Genomic DNA, 14088 nt, shown 5'->3' on the forward strand with positions numbered 1-14088 from the left:
TACTTGATGTAGAGTGTAGGATGTTATATCTTGTACTGTATCTTGTACTGGAATGTAATGTATTGTATTTGTTTTTTGTACTTTATTCAAAATAAAGCTACTTTTTTAATCAAAAAATGGGTCTCTAGTGATACTTAGTGAAACTACAAATTCCACAGGGAAGGCCATTACCGGTAATTACATCAAAGTACAGACACTTCTGTAATGGTGGATTCCAGCGGGGATGATTTAGTATTGTGTGAGGATGATGTACACACTGATGCGGGTGATGATGACCGTCACGATTGCAGATGCTGGGATCTAGCTGAGAGAAGGGAGCTAGCTGATGCTGGTATGCTTGTTAATATTTTAGGTAGAATGGCATGTTGGCAATTTTATGTTTTTCTACAGTAAACTTTCACCATTATTAGAGAGGTGTTTTTTTCTTTAAAAAGGTACAAACTTTTTTTTTTTTACATTTTTGTTTCCCTGACTTAAAACCACTATGCACTTGAACATAAGCTTTAACACATAACATAGACGGATTAGTGTCATCATGACTAAGACTGGAGAGTAACAAGAACAATGTGACTGGAGACTGGAGAGTGACAAGGACACTGCCACCCCTCCTGTTTCTGTATGAGCTATGGCACAGTAGAATGTCACTGGAGATTTTTAAAAACACTGCCAGCCCTAAAATTTGAATTTCTGTTTCAGCACTAAACACTGCCACCTCTCCTATTTCTGTGTGAGCTATGGCACAGTACAATGTGACTGCAGATTTTGAAGAATACTGCCAGTCCTATTATTTGAATTTCTGTTTCAGCACTAAACACTGCCAAATCTCCTATTTCTGGGTGAGCTATGGCACAGTACAATGTGACTGCAGATTTTGAAGAACACTGACAGCCCTATTATTTCTATTTCAGCAATGACAATTAGCAATGGAGCAATGGACCTCTCCTGTTTCTGTGTGAACTATTACTCAGTAGAATGTCACTGGAGACTTTTAAGAAAACTGCAAACTCCCCTCTTTCTGTTTTAGATATGATGCAGTCCAACTGCTCTATAGACTGCCAAGAACCGCGCTACCCCTTCTGTGTCTCTGTATGAAATGGTGCTGGATTGCCGTGGATGGCGATACTTCTAGAATCCAAACCTCGCAAGATCCGACCACGCAACAATTACATTTTGCCTCGTTTTCACTTCCGAGGGTGCACGAAAGTACCAAGTCGACTCGGCTCGGTACTCGAATCGGCGCAGTTCGGGTGGGCTCGGTTCTTTAGGGAACTGAGCCCGAGCATCTCTAGCAATGATACATTTTATTAAGCCAACAGCTTCTATAGAGTTTATCAGAGTTAGTGTATCAGGAACCTTAAATCCAAAAGCTAGCCAATGCTTTAACTAAAACTATTTGATTCCTCAGACAACATCATTGATGTAGGATTAAAGGAAACAAAGTAAATTTTATTTGATATACTCTTTTGGGACGGAGATGACAGTTAACCCCTGTATAGTAAAGAGCTACAGGCAGGGCTAGCACTAGAGGGGTTTAAATGGGACTAGCACACAGAGCCCTGTGCTCAAGTTATTTCAGAGCTGGTGCTGTGTGCCCAGTTTATGGGCATGTGACTATGCAGACTAATAGGGAGCCGCAAACAAAGATCTTGCAGCTTCTTATTGGTCCATGTGTGTCACATCCCTATCTGATTTACAAATTTGCAGGTTTAAGCGCATGTATTTCAGTTTTGCGCATGCCCGGATTCATCAAGGCACAAATCTCAAGATCTGCGCTGTTGAATTTTCGCTGTATGTCTGTTGTGCACATGTTATAGCATGAGATGAGACTATCATCACTAGTGATAAGGACTTAGACTAGCTCGAGCATGAGATATGGCAGAAAAACAAGTAATTCTGAGATACCCAGAGCTTGATTCGGACGATACTGCATGCAATTGAGTTTGCCCCGTTCACTCACCAAAATCGTAGGCTGAAGTAGATATCCTTTGCATTCAAAAAACGGAGTGGACAGGGATGTGTTCACGGACGTATCTCCCGTTTCTGGGCATGGGTCGAGTAAATTTGCATACAATATGCTCAAAATCAGCAGCTACGTGCTTTAGTAAATCAGGCCTAATGTGTGAACCTCTATGGCTACTTTAATCTGCAACCTCTGTCTCCACTATGGAACCACACAGCTAATTGAATTGGCTCGTATGAGTCACACCCCCTGTAGTAGTAATCATGTCCCCTTCTGTGGGATAGCGGATGCCCCACAATGGAGATCGCACATGGTCCGTTATTTGCAGTTCTTGGCTATGGGAGCCCAGTAATGCCTTAAAGCAGCTCTGTATTATTAAAAGTGACTGAAATTGGAATTCAAAATGAAATAAAGCCACATAAATAGTAAAAAAAAAAAGTAAATATAAGATATAAGATGGCATAGTTGCCAACATTTCTACAAAAATTTCCAGGGACGCTTAGTTGCTGAGAAGGTAAGATAATAAGTAAAACTGTCTCTATAGGTCTTGAAACACTATATTCCTCATCATGTCATGTTTACTGAATTTGATAATGGTGTAGTTTTTCTATTTTAAATACCTTTCTTCAATATACAGTATATTAACTTGTAAAGACAATGTAACAAGTATGGATGGTAAGAAATACATCAAACATGCATAAAAGAGAAGTATAATCATGCATTTGTTCAATAATGAAAATGGGGACGTTTTTAGGAAGAAATCTTTAAACCTAGGAAAATCCCTATAATATAGGACAGTTGGAATACAGGACTAAAGCCTCCTAATAATCAAATATATTTCCATGCAACCTATTTTACTGTGAGACAAAAGTGTACTCCAGTTATTCATTCTACTTTTCTATTAATCAATTAAATATATGTTACTGTAATTGCAAAATAAGTAGGGCAAACAGGAATTGTCCATTCTGTATGCAATAAAATGGGTCAAGTACGGGGAGAAAACAGTCATAAATACATCTTTCATATCGATCACATTAGTATTTTTGCATATGAAACATACATTGTAATAATTCAGGTGAATTTGTAATATTACACAGGTACAAGCACATAACATCAGTGCCATTTACTAAAGCGCAAAATAGAGGCAACTGTAAGGATAGAAATTCTTGCATGCTCTAATTGGATGAGTGTCATTGATTACAAAATGGAAGCCAGGAACACTCATGTGCCTCATCATATGCAAACAGGCAAAAATTTTATTTAAATTAGATTCAAAAGGAGGAGAGATGGAGCTTCCTGGAGGCAGTTACAGAACCTGGCGCTTCCCAAAAAGTCCTGTTTTTTTATCATGTCCTAGGAGATGGTGGAAATCAGGTTTCAAAACAATATTAATTTGCTCAGTATAAGTGACATCAATGGGATCTAGGTCTCATCAATTATGATCTATTACTGATTAATTCTCTTTTCACTTTCCTCCGGTCGGAGTAGATAAAGAATACTTTTAATCTGTAGATCCTATATGAACTGCATATATTAAAGATATCACCATTTTAATATATTTCCTTTTGTTCTGATATATTTATTCTGATTCATATATTGGTTTCCATACATTTGTACAGATACATGTTATTGTATTCCTTTTCCCTGCAAGTATGCAATAAACACAGGTGGAATCGAACTCATGACCCCAGTGCTGTGAGGCAGCAAGTCTAACACTATGCCACCATGCTGCTGATTTCTAGTGACTCTCATGATTAATTTAAGGCACAAACAATTCTTAACTAAGCAATATTTTCATAGAAAAGTAGAAATGTTGAAATAAAAGAAATATGTGGTCCTTAAGTGATAATTGGGAGAGCTGTGTGAACCTACAATGCAGCAAAAGACTGGACAGACTGATTTTATCATGGTGGCTGCCAAATGTGGGCATGTTCCTTCTTATCCATGAGACAGACAAATACATGCATTTGCGCAAATTGAAATACTTAGCCCACCTGCATTTTTGTGGTTTTTAAAGTTACCTCTATTCATCTGAATAGTTCCAATGCATTTTGGGAAGTTCATCTGTGTTTGGTTGCAAAAAGCAGATCTAACGTCCCTAATTCTGATGTTCTCATAAACATTTTTACAGATGTTTTCTTAAGTTTGTTTTTGTGATTCTTTGTCTTTGTCTATTTTTTCCTCCTCTTACTTGTTTTGTTCCGGTAGCTGTGAACTATTATACTATTTATTCCTGACTTACAATTCAAACCATCCATTTTCTTTTTTAATATCTAAAAATGATACCTAGAAAACCACATTGTGCTATAAATGTACCATTAAGGGAAGTTTATGTTAAACCGTAACCAAATTCAGCCTTTGCTTGGCCATTAATTATACATTCTGAAAAGGATTCCATTCTAATTTTATTTCTGACTACTATGTGGAATCATTCTTTGTAGACCAGGAACCCTGCATAAAAGTTACAGGCCACAAATTGTGTTGTTTTTATTTCTTTTTTAATCATGACATTTTGGAGAAAAAAGTTGTATGCAGTTTCCACACTCAGTTATTATCTAAAACAACATAGCAAAATAGATATATTGAATTATGTATTATGACCATTTCTGAAACTCTGCTGGCTAAGAGCTAGAATTTAGTGAATATTTCAAATTTGGATTTGTCAATGATTTGCATATTAGATCATGAAAACGCGCTGATCAATTTGTCGATTGTTGCTTCTCTATGGTACCACTTTTGTGAATGAAAGTTAAGGAGTGTGTTTGCCATCACTGGGCCTCATTTACAAATCTCTCATCATGCCTTGGTTTTGCATTGCTGCACCTGGATAGTCTGCTCAACACACAAGATGTGCCTCTAAAAATGTGTCCTCTCGTACCCTTTTATCTCTTAGGGGTATATTTACTAAACTGTGGGTTTGAAAAAATGGAGATGTTGCCTAGAGCAACTGATCAGATTCTAGCTGTCATTTATTAACTACATTCTACAAAATGACAGCTAGAATCTGATTGGTTGCTAAAGGCAACATGTCCACTTTTTCAAAACCACAGTTTAGTAAATATACCTCTTAATCTCCGTTATTACCAAAAACATGAAAAGGAGACTCTGGACAAAAGCCAGAGACTTTACTGAGAAAGAATATTTTCAGCTATTTACTATCTATGTGCAATTCAAAACACTATGTAAATTTGCAGACACATAAAGATACTCTCTAAAGAGCTGATGTAGAGTTGGATGCATTTGCGCCCCAACCATATGCAGGAAAGGTAGCACATAAGGAAAAGTGCATTTATGTGCCTATGTTCATTTGGATGCATTTTAAGATACCATCAGCTGTACAGCAGTAATATTTTCAGCAGACGTATCTCTGTCATACAAGACTTATGCCCCATGATAGTGTAGAGAGAGCTAAGATATGTGGTTTCAGTGTTAGTAGTAGTAAATTACAAAAAGTCATGTTAACCTATAATATAATACTGGAATGAAGTGCAATATACACAAGAGAGAATAGTTTCTGGACAGTTATTAATAGATGTGACAGTCACATTTTCAACATAAAATGTAATTACATAAAAACACAAATACAAAATACATATACAAATTCAATTAAATTAAACACATAAATCACTTGTTATCCCCATTTACAAATCAAATGAGAATCTTTACATTGACTGAAGTTAAACCAGGGAAGAAGCCCAGTTTGGAGTTTTATGTATTATAGCTAAGAGAATGTAGCTAACAACCAGACCTATGTGAGTATCTGAGCAAAGTTTTCCCACTTTATCGACCACGGGATCTTTTGTGAAAAAGGTAAGTTTCTGTGCTAGTAAATATTTTCCATAGATTTCCAAAAGTTTACTCTATTAACAATATTAAGTAAAGGTGGTGGTGTGTCAAAGAGGATTACCAGAGTTGTAGCCATCGGGATGTGCCTGGAACCTGTAAGCCAAAGTGAAGGGAAATTACAAAGCAGAACAATTGTGGGATCTAGCAGAATAAATACATTTTGATATTAATGTAAATACTTAGACTGTACTTTTGGCCATATCTAGAAAACATGACGCAAGAAAACATGTTTTCTCTCTTGCTCCAATATTTATTTATATTATGATCAGTTTGTGTATTGCTGATTGTATGGCACTACGAAATATGTGGCCACACATAAATAAATAGTGATGACAAGGATGATGAAGCCAGCTTTTTCCCAAGTACACATGGGAGGTCCCTTGGAAAAACTTATGCAGCCTTAGCGGGTCTAACTAAATACCCACGAGCAGTCATTTAAAGGTGGTCTGTACAATGAGAGGCAGACCACACTGTAGAAACATTTTTTACAACTATTTTAGGCCTAGGCCCTAGTTCCATTGAAGAATTCCACCCATGTGACCAGGCTGGACCTGTCTCAGATTTTTGTCTCTGGACTGCAAACCAGGGTGGCAATACATTGCCACCCTGGTCAAGCACTAGTAGCCCTAAACATTTGGAGATCTGGACTGTGCCCGTTACTTACAGTAAGGACATGCATACCTCTAAGGGGCATGCAAGTGTAGCATACCCCCTAGAGGTATGCCTTTTGGGAGGTATATTTTTGTGGCTTGGTGTAAAGACATGTGCTGCTGCTGATGGTCATCAGTACATATCTTTACTGTTCTATAAAAATAAATACATTTTAAAAGTGAGGTGACAAAGAGTGTGGGATCTCCCAGACAAAACCTGCAGTTAGCACCTGGTTATGCCAGATCTGGCTGGTCACACGATAAACAGGGAGTCACACAGCTTGGGGTTCCCCTGTCATAGTGTGTGCCAAGCACCAGCATGTCCAAACAATGAATGGCTTCCAGAGTTTACTGGGATGTATATACAGTGGTTGAAGTGGGTTAGTATACGGTGGTAATCCACACTGCCAATTCTCCTATTGTTTTGATTGTAAAACTAACAAATTCCATTCATTTGTAATTTACCTAATGCCACTTCTAAATCTGCACTTCAACCACACATATAGCTTCACAAACTTAATGTTTACATCCATTTTACCTATTACTCTGGCACTGCCCATGGGTGCCAGGAGATGCCCAGTGCTATTCAGCATGGACCTGGCTTTGCCATTACTGAGCTGAAAATTTATTTGCTGACCTAATTTCATGAGGGAATTCCACCCCAAGCTGCCCAAGCTGGGGCTGGCTCACAGTATGACAGGGTGTCCCTACACTGCAGCCTGGAGCCTGGTACTGGTTGTTACTTTTGTGGAGGGCCTCTCATTCTCTATCAAATTATATGTCCCTCTGTAAACAGCCCAGACAATAACTATTTTAAGGCCAGAAGGGTGCACTTTATTTTATTTTTTTTAAGACATTGCATAGAAGATCCCCTAGGTAAGTGGTCATTGAAGAAATGCATAATTTTCATGTATTTACAAAAGTCATGTCTTGGCAGGCTATAAATGAGGTTAATTTCCAAAAAGCAGCAAATGGTATAGTAAACATGTGAGTCACCCCTAGCAAATTTACCCTCAATTTCAAATCTAGGTTTTAAGGAAGTTAATACTTCAACTAGCAAAGATTCAGAGTGGGATGAGCCATTACACATCAAATAGCACCAAACAAAGCCACAAGTTCTCAAACTGAAATTGTTTAGAGATTTAGTTAGGATACAAAAATTCCCAATAATAAAGAGATTATTTGCCAGAACGCAGGGCAAACCAGCACTGAACAGTTAAAAAAAAAACATATGTGTCTGTGACAGGCAAGGCCAGGGCCGCCATCAGGGGGGTACGGCAAGTACTGTTGTGAGGGGCACGGACAGACCTTCCTGGACTGTCCGGGCCCCTCAGTCTGACTGACCGCGCTAACCCTTCTTTCCGCGATGCTGCGGCTCCGCCTCCCAGGCACTAATAGGCTGGCACAGTGACGTTATCACTGCGCGCCGTGCTCCCAGTGTATCAGTGACCAGGAACTGCAGCATCGTGGAGATGAAGGTAAGTTTATTAGGTGTCCGAGAGTGGCGGATAGAAGAGGGGACATTAACTGTGCCTGGGGGGAGAGAGGGTTACATTAACTGTGGGGGTGGGGACCTTAACTGTGCCTGGGGGGAAGGGAACATTAACTGTGGGGGTGGGGACATTAACTGTGATTGGGGGGAGGAGGGGGACTTTAACTGTGATTAGGGGTAGGGGGACATTAACCGTAATTGGGGGAGAGGGGGACATTTTCTTTAGGGGGAGGGGAACCTTTACTGTGATGAGGGAGAGGGGGGAATGTACTGTGAAGAGGGATAGGGTGCATATGTATAGCGAAGAGGGAGGGGGGGCCCATGTATGGGGAGGGGGGCCCTGCCAGATTAATTGGTACTGGGCCCCACAGTTTCTGATGGCGGCCCTGGGCAAGACTGGGTTGTTTTAAATGATTAACATGGAAGTAATGAGCCTAGTTCATACTCTCATAGGGCCTGAGTCAATAAGGAAAGTAAGGCAAAAAAAGGAGTAAATGTTCTCACAGCCAAACCATGTTACGATGCAAGGGGTGCAAAGTAGTTTATTATTTTGCACATAATTTAAATACTGGTTGTTTTTTCATGCAGCACACAAACACTTGATATCTTTATTTTTACACTGAAATTTAAAGTTAATCTAGGACATGCCCTACCCCAACTATAAATCTGACCCCACATTTTAATTTTACCTCCCCTTTCAATGCAAAATGGTTTTGCCCAGGTGCAAAGTTACTCCGTTTTTTTATACTTTGCTCTACCTAATGACTCAGGCACATAGTGTTCAGCATCTGGAATGGACACCTAAAAAAGCATGTGCTGGTTAATGAGTTGAACAATGGGGTGTATGTTTCGTTAATATCCAGACAACCAACCAGAAGTAGTTTCTCATGCCAATCAGCCAATCACAGATTTCTTCTCTGCCAGATCCAGACCTTGTCTCAGATGGTCCAAGGCCTATCACACCGGTTGTCTGCTCAGGAAGAAGCCTCCAGAACTTTGCAAGCTCAGCAGGCCTTTCCGTCACCTGCTGCGAAACCCAAATTGAATCTGCCAGATCGATTTTCTGGGAATATAGCTTTATTTCGCAATTTTAAAAAGAGTTGTAAACTTTATTTTTGTTTAAGACCTCGTTCTTCAGGCTCGGAGCTACAAAGGGTCGGCGTCATAATCTCAGTTCTCCAGAGGGACCCTCAGTCCTGGGAATTCAGTCTTGCCCCTACAAATCCTTCCTTGCAGTCTGTTGAAACCTTTATTAATGCCGACGCACCACTGAAGAGTTTTGTGCAGAGTTCAGGCAATGGTCAACCGATAGTAACTGGAATAACCCAGCGCTCCGGATTCAAATCTGTCTCGGGCTTTCTGAACAAATCAAAAATTCCTTGGTGCAATATCAATACCAGCTACTTTGGAGAATATGACGCAGTTGCTAATCAAAATTGATCGTAGGATCAAGGAAAGAAGAGCTGAAAGGGATACATCTGCCTCTTCTAGCTTCCCACCGATCTCTCACGCTGCATCATTAGACATTCCGGAGCCTATACAGTTAGATGCCTATCGCCTCTCTTTGGAATAATGTTCCAGGCGAGGCTCCTTGGGTCTGCATGTATTGTGGCTGCAAGGGCCACCTACTCCGTACTTGCCCTAATAAGCCGGGGAAAGATCAGGCCTAGGTGCTGGAGAAGAAGTGCACCTAGGTCTTCAAATTATCTCTTTAGAAATTATGTTCTGATTCCTGCACGCCTTGTCTATGGCACCCAGCACATTGATCTTTCTGCTTTTCTTGACAGTGGTGCAGCCGTTAACTTTCTTGAAGTTGGTGCACTTTTGGTAATCCATTAATTAATTTGGACTCATGCATCACCGTCTGCGGTTTAGATGGAAACTCTTTAATTGAGGGTAGGATCGAAGGTGCGAAGGCGGCCACCTGTGTCCCTCTGATCATTGCGTCCTGTTGCCTAGCAATGGGACGCTTCTTTTACTTACAGGCGCTGCGCGTGCATACGCGGTCTCTCTCGCATCCCGTTGCTAGGCAACGTGACGTCATGTGGCTTCCGATCGGTGGTCAGCATCTCTGACTGCTGGCAAATCTGCTCCTCAATCAGGGACCACACAGGGGGATGAATAGGAGTCTTGGTTTCCAGTTTTGACCTGGCTCTCTCCTCTGACCTTCCTTTGGATTGCGCTTTGACCCTTGCTGCTAGTTCTGGTTTCCTGTTTCAAGGCCTCTCCCTGACTATTCCTTGAATCTCTCTTTGGTACCTCGCTGCCCTATTGGTTCTGACCCGGATTGTTTAACTACACTTTGTTCACTCTGTTACTACGCTGGTGGCTGTCTTGGAGAACCGCGACCTGTGCAACTTTCTGCTGCGAAGCCCAAACTCCCTTGCGGGGGTCCCTGGTGAAAACCAGGGGTGCGTTAGACTCTGCACTTCCTTGCTCAGCTGCACTAATACCAGCTAGTAACTTTCTCACAGATCGTGAGAGTATACTCTGGCCAAGAAAATGACTATCAGGAAGAACCCTCCGCTCGAGACCTTCCGCTCCATCTCTCCCAGAGAGTGGATCAGCAAGAATCAGATTAAGCTCAGCTTCTGTAGTGCCTACAGGGGTAGTTTCCCGTTTGGACACCCTCCAGGAATTTGTGCGGGCAAGCCAAGCAGCCAGCAGGGATAGCGACAATCTCTTCTTCCGCTACAGCCTCCACAGTCAGTACGTCAGCCTCCAGAGTCTTACACATTCCCTCACCTGAAAAATTGGATGGCGACCACAAGAAATGCAGCGGGTTTCTCAATCAGTGCACCATACAGTTTGAATTGGCTCTGAAGAATTTTGCTTAGGAACGCACCAAGGTGGTGTACATAATTTCTCTCCTCACGAGCCAAGCGCTAGCCTGAAATTCTCCCCTCTGGGAGAGGGATGATGCTATGGTCCAGAATTCTTCTTGCTTCATTGAGAACTTCTGGAAGGTATTCGATGAGCCAGGCCGTGTCTCCTCCGTTGCTTCAGGATTACTGGTCCTTCGGCAAGGATCACTAATTGCTGGCCAATCTGCAGTTCAGTTTTGAACTCTAGCCTCTGAGCTGCATTGGAATAATGAGGCACTTGTGGCTACCTTTTGGCAAGGGCACAATGTACGTATTAAAGACGTTTTGGCCTCCCGCGATCTTCCATCCAACCTGGACGAGTTAATCTTTCTCTGTATCAAGGTGAAATTACGCCACAGGGACCGCTCTTGCCAATTCTTTCCTCATCTGGCACCACAGTTTCAATCTCCCATAACCATGTCCGAAGATTCAGCCGATCTTGTCTCTCCCAAGAGGAATGTGATCATCTCTGTCTGTATTGTGGAGAGTCTGGTCATCTACTCTCCTCTTGTTCCAAGTGACTGGGAAACGCCCATTCCTAGGCGATGTTAGGGGGATCGTCCTAGGATCTATGTCCCTTACTCCCTACTCTGCTAGAGATACCGACTTCTTCATGCCAGTAGTTCTCCTTGCTCCGGATGGTCCCCAGCAGTTGTCAGTCTTCATGGACTCTGGATCTGCTGGAAACTTAATATCCGTCAAGTTTGCCTCCAAGCTCCATCTCTCGCTTCATCCTTTGTCACCGCCTTTGGCTCTGACTGCGATTGATGGTAACTGCGTCACCAACGTTCCATTGACCGCATTATCAGTCCATTACAGTTGTCAATAGGAGCTCTCCACTCTGAATGGATAAGTTTCCTAATTCTTCCACAGTCCATTAGTCCGGTGATTCTGGGACTTCCCTGGCTCATGGCATATTCAACTCAATTTGACTGGCACCGTCTTCAGGTCATCTTCTGGGGCCCCACATGCAAGCATCGATGTCTATCTCTGGTACTTCCTGCCAGGACCTCGATCTCTTGTTTTACTTAAATTTCTCAATCAATCCTTCCTGAAGCCTATTCAGAGTTTCTGGACGTCTTCAGCAAGACAGCCGTGGAATCTCTGCAGCCTCATCATCCATGGGACTGTCCCGTTGACTTAATCCATGGCAAAAGGATTCTAAGGGGCAGAGTGTTTCCGCTATCTTTACCTGACTCATGCTATGGCAGCCTACATTTCCGAAAACCTTGAACGCGGTTTTATCTGTAAATCTACTTTTCCCGTGGGTGCCGAATTCTTATTTGTCAAGAAAAAGGACGGGACTCTCAGGCCCTGTATCGATTATCGCAAATTGAATACGATAACTATCAAAAACCACTATCCCTTCCTTTCATATGAGAGCTCTTCGATCGCATTCGTGAAGCCCAAATTTTCACTAAACTAGATCTTGGCAACCTGGTCCGGATTTGTCAAGGCGAGGAATGGAAGACTGCCTTCAATACTAGGGAAGGGCACTATAAGCATTTAGTCATGCCCTTTGGGCTCTGGAATTTCCTAGCATTCTTCCAGGAATTCATTAACGTGATTTTTTCACAAGACTTCACCTCGACCTGGGAACATGTTTAAGTCTTTCTATTTTGCCTTCGAGAGAACTATCTGTATTGTAAATGAGAGAAATGTTTATTCGAACAATCACAGGTTCCCTTCCTTTGCTATTTAATTTCTGTTACAGGATTGCAAATGGATCCTAAGAAAGTAGGAACTATCTTCGATTGACCTCAACCCTCTGGTCTCAAGGCCACTCAACGTTTCATCGGCTTCTGTAGTTATTACCGACAGTTTGTAAAAAAAATTCTCCTCCTTAATCGCACCTATCACCTCCCTCACTCGCAAAGGGGGACAGGTAAAAGACTGGCCTCAGGAGGATATCATCGCCTTTAGATCCCTGAAAGAGGCCTTTTCTGTCTCTCATATTCTGAGACAACTGGACCAGCATCTACCATTTTATCTTGAAGTAAACGCTTCTTCAGTCGGTGTGGGGGCAGTTCTTTCCCAGAAAGATTCCGCTGGCACCTTTTTTATTTGTGGATTCCTTTCCAAAAAACATTCACCTTGTGAAGCCAACTATAGCATTGGTGCTAACAACTCCTCGCAATCAAGGTAGCCCTGGAAGAATGGCGGTACCTCCTGGAGGGGGCCCTCCATCCCATCACGGTTTTTATGAATCATAAGAATCTTACTTATTTACAGTCAGTGCAATGCATGAATCCTCGGCAGGCCCATTGTTGATGTAGGGAACCAAAAATTATTAGTCATTAAAGGGGCATTAGAGGAGTGGTGACACTGGTTATAAGGAGCTACCTATCAAATTAAGATATTCATGGACCATAAAAATCTTCAGTACATTCAGGCAGACAATACCCTGAATTCTAGACAAGCCCAATGGGCTCTATTGTTTACCCATTTCAAGTTCTTAATTGCCTATCGAACAAGCTCTAAAGTCTTCAAAGCCAATGCACTCTCTCTGAGCTTCATGTCCTGACTTGCTCCTCCTCTTGATCCTCACCTCGTCATTCCGTCCTCCTCAATTCATGCTGGTTTGACGCAAGACCTTAGGGTTACACGCCATAATTTCCAAAGAATTGTCCCATCAGAAACTCCTACAGACAGGTTGTTTGATCCTGTTCACCTTAGGAAAACGGTCCTCGCCGAATGCCATGAGAACAAACTTGCCGGACATCCAGGGATCTCCAAAACCATTGAGATTCTTTCATCTGGGTATGGTGGCCCACTCTGTCCTCTGAAATTAAGAAATATGTCCTTTCTTGTGAAGAATGTGCCAAAGGCAAATCCTCCAGGAGTCTTCCGTTGGGTCAATTAGGGCACGCATGCAAGCAATTGAAATAAGCTATTTTTTGGCACGTTAGGATAGATAGGAGGGGGGGGCATTTAACTCCAACTGAAGTTTTTGTTATTTATAATTGGACATTCATTATTGTGCATACTTGTTACAGGTCATACCATGACCATATGCAGCCTAATAGTTTTAATTAGCTGCCTCCTGGGGCTGATTGTCAATTCTGCGTCTGCTCCTTCCTGATTAGCCCCTTTGAAGTATTTAAGGCAGGGAGGGCTTAGCCTCTCTGCCGGTTATAGTGTCCAGCTTCTGTTAGCTTGCCTGCTACTGTCTGTTTGCTGAATCTTGGATTGATTTTCTGTGCATGACCCTTTGCCTGTTTCCTGGACCTTGACTACCTGCCTGTTGCCCTGACATCTGCTTTGTTATCTGGACTC

Source organism: Mixophyes fleayi, chromosome 7, assembly GCF_038048845.1.
Source record: "Mixophyes fleayi isolate aMixFle1 chromosome 7, aMixFle1.hap1, whole genome shotgun sequence".
In the NCBI taxonomy this organism is placed as follows: Eukaryota; Metazoa; Chordata; class Amphibia; order Anura; family Limnodynastidae; genus Mixophyes; species Mixophyes fleayi.